Here is a 6000-nt window from a genome sequence, read left to right on the forward strand (position 1 = left end):
GAAACGACTGAAGGAAGTGAAGAGATTAGGAGGGAGAGTGGGGGGATCTGGAATCTTCTGCTGATGAGCCTTATTGGGCTGCAATCTTGGTTTAACTGCAAATGGCCTAATTTTTTCCCAATGATCTTATTCTAAAACTAAGTCCTGCTATGCCCTGTGGTCCTGCTGGGCAGAATTGATAGAATGATTGGCACTGCCCAGGCCCAGTACTGAGTGCTTTTTGCAGACACTGAGATTTGAGAAAGAGCATTTCAAACATAAAGTCACTTTGGGGTTCACAGCTTCACTGAAAAATTATCTTCTCATAACATGTATGCTATATCTAGAAAGTAGACTGGAAAGCTAAGAATCACTCGGATAATTCAGGACAAAACTGCACACATATAGAGAAGGACCCCAATCTGTGAAGTCTGAACACTCTGAGCAACTGAACTATCAAAGTCAATCAATGGTATTGATCAAATTACTGAATAATTGTTAATTTACCCATTGTGCTTAGCTTTGTAACACAGCTGAAAGTTACCTATTTAATCTTTTCAATAAAAGTTGTTTTTTTGAAATCCAGAAATGATTTTAAAAAGAGGTCAGGTTTCTAACTATTTATTGAAGTGTGTGGGTGTACAGTATTTCAATAGATATGAATATGGATAAATGGTATTGCCTTAAGATCCTCTGAAATGTACTTACTTTAAAGACTGGAAAACTCCCTTCCCGTCTTTAGTAAAACATCCATATTTCATAATCTGATGTAAAATATGTTGTACTGTTTCCAATAGGTGAATATAAAGTCAGTTTATCAATTAAAGTATGTATTTGACTCATTTTAAACTCTTTTAGTCCGAGAAGCAAAGACATGGCAGCTTAGGCCTGCTCTCCCATTGTCTCCTGTCTCTCTGCACGGCAACATAGTGTGAGAACTTGAACTCCAGGGCTCTCAAGGACTCCAAACTGGATCCGTTATGGTTCCCTAAAGGTCTGACAATATGCACAACATTTGTCCAAAATTAACTTTTTGGAGATACATATTCTTTTGAGTGTTTACTTGAAGTGGGACACGTCTCTGGTAGAGCCTGAGGGGTAAAATCCAGTGATCAGGCAAACTGGCCAGCCAAATGCCTATCCAAGTCAACGGCTTCTTAAAAGAAATGGGGATAAAGCAACGAAGAATATGCACACCTGCTCAGGGCATCTAAATTCAGTTTCTCTTCCACATCTTACTTTCTAGGCAAAGCCTGCTCTGCAAATACTACAATGTATAAATGAGTCTATTCCACAAGAGTGATTGATTTACTCCCTCTTATCTAAGTCTGCCTATCTGTGATTATACCAACACTAATCAGAATGTTGGGGCTGGAGAGGTGGGGAGGTTGGGGCTGGAGAGAGAGAGACATCCCAGCATTCTCCAGGTGACACTCTTACAGAGGATCCAAGCTGGATTTCCAGCACACAAATAGATGTTTCACAACTGACTGTATGTAACTCCAGCTTCAAGGTATCTGATGTCATCTTCTGTCCTCTACAGACATTGCATTCATGTGCAGTTACACACACACACACACACACACACACACACACTCATAAAAACATACTCATATATATTATATATACATATATATTCATATACACACATACTCATTCATACACAGATAGACAAACACATACACATTCATATACCCAGACACACACACAGAAACACATAGACACACGTACACTCACACATACACATAGACACACACACAGAAACACACACTCATAAACACACACAGTCATTCATACACACAGACATGTACTCACACACATAGACACACAGACACACATGCACTCACACACAGAGACACATACACAGACACATCAAAAATACATATTAAAAATGAAAGCTAAATTGGAACTATATAAAAGGTCAAACAAAACATCAAATTGGTTTAATAGGCTACTTATAAACATGGGTGTAACTGCAGTTCTGGGGAAGCATACACCAAACTTCTCCTCTCACAAAAAGTGAAACACACTAAGATGTCTGATCCTTATCTAATTCATCTTCCTGTCCTTTGGATGTCTGTCCTGAATTCAATTGCATAATGGAAACAGAATCAGCATATACCAAGCCTGGGACCAAAGCATGAAGAATACAACAGATCGGAACCCAGGCACCTCAATATTACCTGCATATGTGAGGGAATAAAAAGTCATGTGGACTATTGAGAAGAAATGTGAGGACCCAAGTATAGTACATTTAAGATGTCCAAATACCAGATGGGATGCCCTTCGTCTGGCCTCCACTCTTACAGACACTTTCACCAGATAACACCAAGTTTAGAGAAAGGATTTAGGAATCCACATACCAAACTGGTAAGCAAACCAAAGGTGTCTGTGGACAAAAATTGGGGTCTATGCTGCCTCTAGGAGCACCACCTGATGCAAGAACAAGAGAGTCTCCTACCTCAGGACAGTCTCACTAGCCTAACATTTCACCTTATATTCTACCTTGTCAGAACTGAGACCCTTACTTCACAGTAAGAGCTCTAGACACTCAGTGGTCTAATCGGGGGAGTTGATTTTAACATTCTGCATGGTTGGGCACCAGCTCTGAAAAGCCCCAATCACAACACTCAGTCTGCTCCCTCTTCCCTTGGCTGAGTACTTGAGGTAGGTACCATCTTCCTGCTCCCTCGGTATCCGTAGCCCCCAATCCGAACTCCCATCCTGCATTCGTGTTTACACTTTGCCTAGTTCCATAGTTCATATAACTCAAAGCCTCAATTAGTATGTATTCTGGAGCTCTAGATTCTTCCTTTTTTTCCTGAGATACCTCATAACTCACATAGCAGACTGTAATTCTCATCCCTAAGATAGACTGGAAGTGCCAGGCAATCAATGGCTCGAAAAAGAGGTAACTGGGCTTCCTGCTTACTTGAAATTAGTTTTTAATTAGATTATTTTTTATTTACATTCCAAATGTTGCCCCCCTTTTAAGTCCACCCTCCCAGAGTTCTTCACTCCATCCTCCCTCCTATTTGCCTTGGAATGTGCTCCCCCAGACACCCATCCCCCTTCACACATACACACCCTCACCCATCTTCAGCATCCTCCTTCCCCGAGGCATCAAGTCTCTACAAGATGAGGCACATCCTCTCCCACTAAGGCCAGACAAGCCAGTCCTCTGCTACATATGAGCTGCGGTCACAGACCAGCCCATGCATGCTCTTTGATTGGTGGCTTAGCCTCTGGGAGCTCTGAGAGGTCCACTTCGTTGATACTGTTGTACTTCCTGTGGGGTTCCAATCTCATTCAATTCCTTCAATCCTTCACCTAACTTTTCCTTAGGGGTCTCTGACCTCAGTCCATAGTTGTTAAGTATCTGCATCTGTTTCAGTCAACTGCTGGTAGAGTCTCTCAAAGGACAACCATGTTAGGCTCCTGTCTGCTAGCCCAACATGGCATCATTAATAGCTTCTGAGTTTGGTGTCTGTGCATGCAGTGGTTCCCAAGTAGTTACCTGGTATTTTTGGTGAGCTTTAAGTGCATCCAAAGCATATTGAAATGAACCATGATGCTCCATTTCTTACAAAGGCATTCACTGGATTTCAATGCCTTGGTTTTGAGTGTTGTAAAACAATCTAAGGTAGAAAACACCACTATAGTTTCATGTTGTCAGAAATACTATCTACTAAATGGAGCATTGGAGCCACATGTGGAGTGCACACCCCTCCAGTGTGTGTTGCTTCCCAATAGACTCAGAGCAGGAAGTATATGTATCAGACATCTAGGCATATATCCCCATTTGTACACCAACATATAGATTTTTTGTGTATGCATATATTTATTGACATAAGCTACCCTTTTATTTTCCAATGCCCCCATGAAATATGAGGCTTAAATGCATCCTATATGCAAAATAGAGAATATATTTATATTTTGTCCTCAAATGTGATACAAATCTTACACGTGTTACTTTGGTTCAGAAGGCATAGAAAACATGACTTTGTGTGTGTATGGTAAGAGAACATTAATTCCCAATTGAAGGAAATAGAAAAAAAGTATTATAGTTAGAAAACAGGACAGTCCAAAACCACATACCTCCCTAGTAAGAACACTGAAATTAATAAGCCAATGCTTCTGGGGTAAAGGGAATCCAACTGAATGGTGCCAGATCTGTAAGGGTGGCTGCTTCTGCATCTAACAAAGGTTCACCACCTTTTATACAGAACTTGGATGAATTCAAATTCCAGGAAAGGTTCAGAGACCGTGTATGTCCAGGTCTGGTGGTAGGAGCTGATGGTCACTAAATAACACAGACGTATTCACTGTAGCAAAATTTGCCCTAAAGCGATGTGATGTAAGACATTCTAAAGCGGCTGGGTGAGGTGGTATGTGCCTTTCTCCCTTGCCCTCAGGGGGCAGAGGCAGGTGTAGTTCTGTGAGTCCAAAGCCGGAGTGGTCTACGTAGTGAGACTCTGGCACAAACAGCAGTCAAATTAAATAAATTAACAATATTGGAGCTTTGATAATATAATCTCTTTCAGTAGCTGACGAACAAAAGTCTAGGTCATCTACATATCTAATATTCTACAGTCTCTCTACTCTCTACTCTAACAATTCTAGCTTGTTTATCTCACAAACCGCCACTCAATAGTCTGGGAAACATGGAAAAAGTTTAAAAAACACTGCGAGGACTACATCACTTCATGGGTCTGCTCTGTTTAAAAAAAATACATGCAATTGGGGATATTTGTTTAAAAAAACTTGAGGAAAGTCTTTGGACTGTACGCTGGGAACATTTACTATTAGTGGAATAGGTATTTAGCATCAACAACAAGAAAGACGAACGGATGAGGACAAGACTTCTCCACCCACCTTCCAGTGTGATGATGTAAAATGGTGAGCCTCCCTTGCAGTAGATGACTCTGACTGGCTGCTCAGACTGGGGAGTCCATGGAGATGTGAGGTCCACCCAGACACTTCAGTCCTTTCTTTCAAGTGGGTTGCTAAAAGCATGAGGGAGTTCTTGGTGAAAAGGGGTATTTTCTAGCTTCATTAATTTTGACCTTTTTAACGCTCAAAATGTTAACTTCACACTAACCAAGGCCTATTCACACTTCCTGCAGCTCAGAATTGTGTTTAAAACAAGCACTGCAAGCCCAGGGGGATGCCTAAGAGTGTGGGGATTTAATTTAGAAAAAGGGTCTTAGAAAATAATCCTCGAAGACTGCAACAGGGTAGCAATAGAGAACAAAGGTCTCCTGATTGTTCTAAAAACCCTAACAGAGCCATAGACCGAAAATGCCTGTGTAGCTTTCTAAGTAGCTTGGTTGATAGAGACAGTGGTTGCCTAGAAACACCACATCTGCCTGCAACACAGTTTGACAGGTGACCTGGCAAAAACAGGGCCAATAGCTCATTTTTAACAGACTCCTTAAGAAATGGTTAGTGGAGACTTGAAACTGTTTCATGCTGTTGTCCTTTACAAAACAAAATTCACACACACACACACACACACACACACACACACACACACACACACCAAGTCCCACTGTAGTCCGTGGTCTGGAAGACACGCTTACAAGCTGGACATGTGGTATTCTGAGTAATTTCAAGTAAATAAATAAATACAAGAAATTACATCCATGCAAACCCGCCATTTCTGTTTCTATTTCCTTTGCTCAGATTTTAGCATGAGGAACATCTTGTGATTTAATTAATCAGAAGGCAGCACCTGCTCTCTGTGCTGACATGAAGAAAAACAGACTTTCTTGGGTTTTTTTTTTGAACCAAATTTGTTTCTGGAAATACATCTTTCCTGTTGGTAGACAACTGGCTCATGTTTTGGACATCTTCAGTCAAATTCTTCAGAATGTTGACAAGAAGGAAGACAGTTTTGTGTTTCCATTACATTTTGAGTGAGGTCTTTTTTTCCCCCTTTTAAAAAAAAATCTTTTCTGGAATTGTATATATCTACATTACAATGAGGCAGTATGTGTACTCAAAAATTCTTGTTTGCAT

Source organism: Rattus norvegicus, chromosome 2 (assembly GCF_021556685.1).
Source record: "Rattus norvegicus strain SHRSP/BbbUtx chromosome 2, alternate assembly SHRSP_T2T, whole genome shotgun sequence".
In the NCBI taxonomy this organism is placed as follows: Eukaryota; Metazoa; Chordata; class Mammalia; order Rodentia; family Muridae; genus Rattus; species Rattus norvegicus.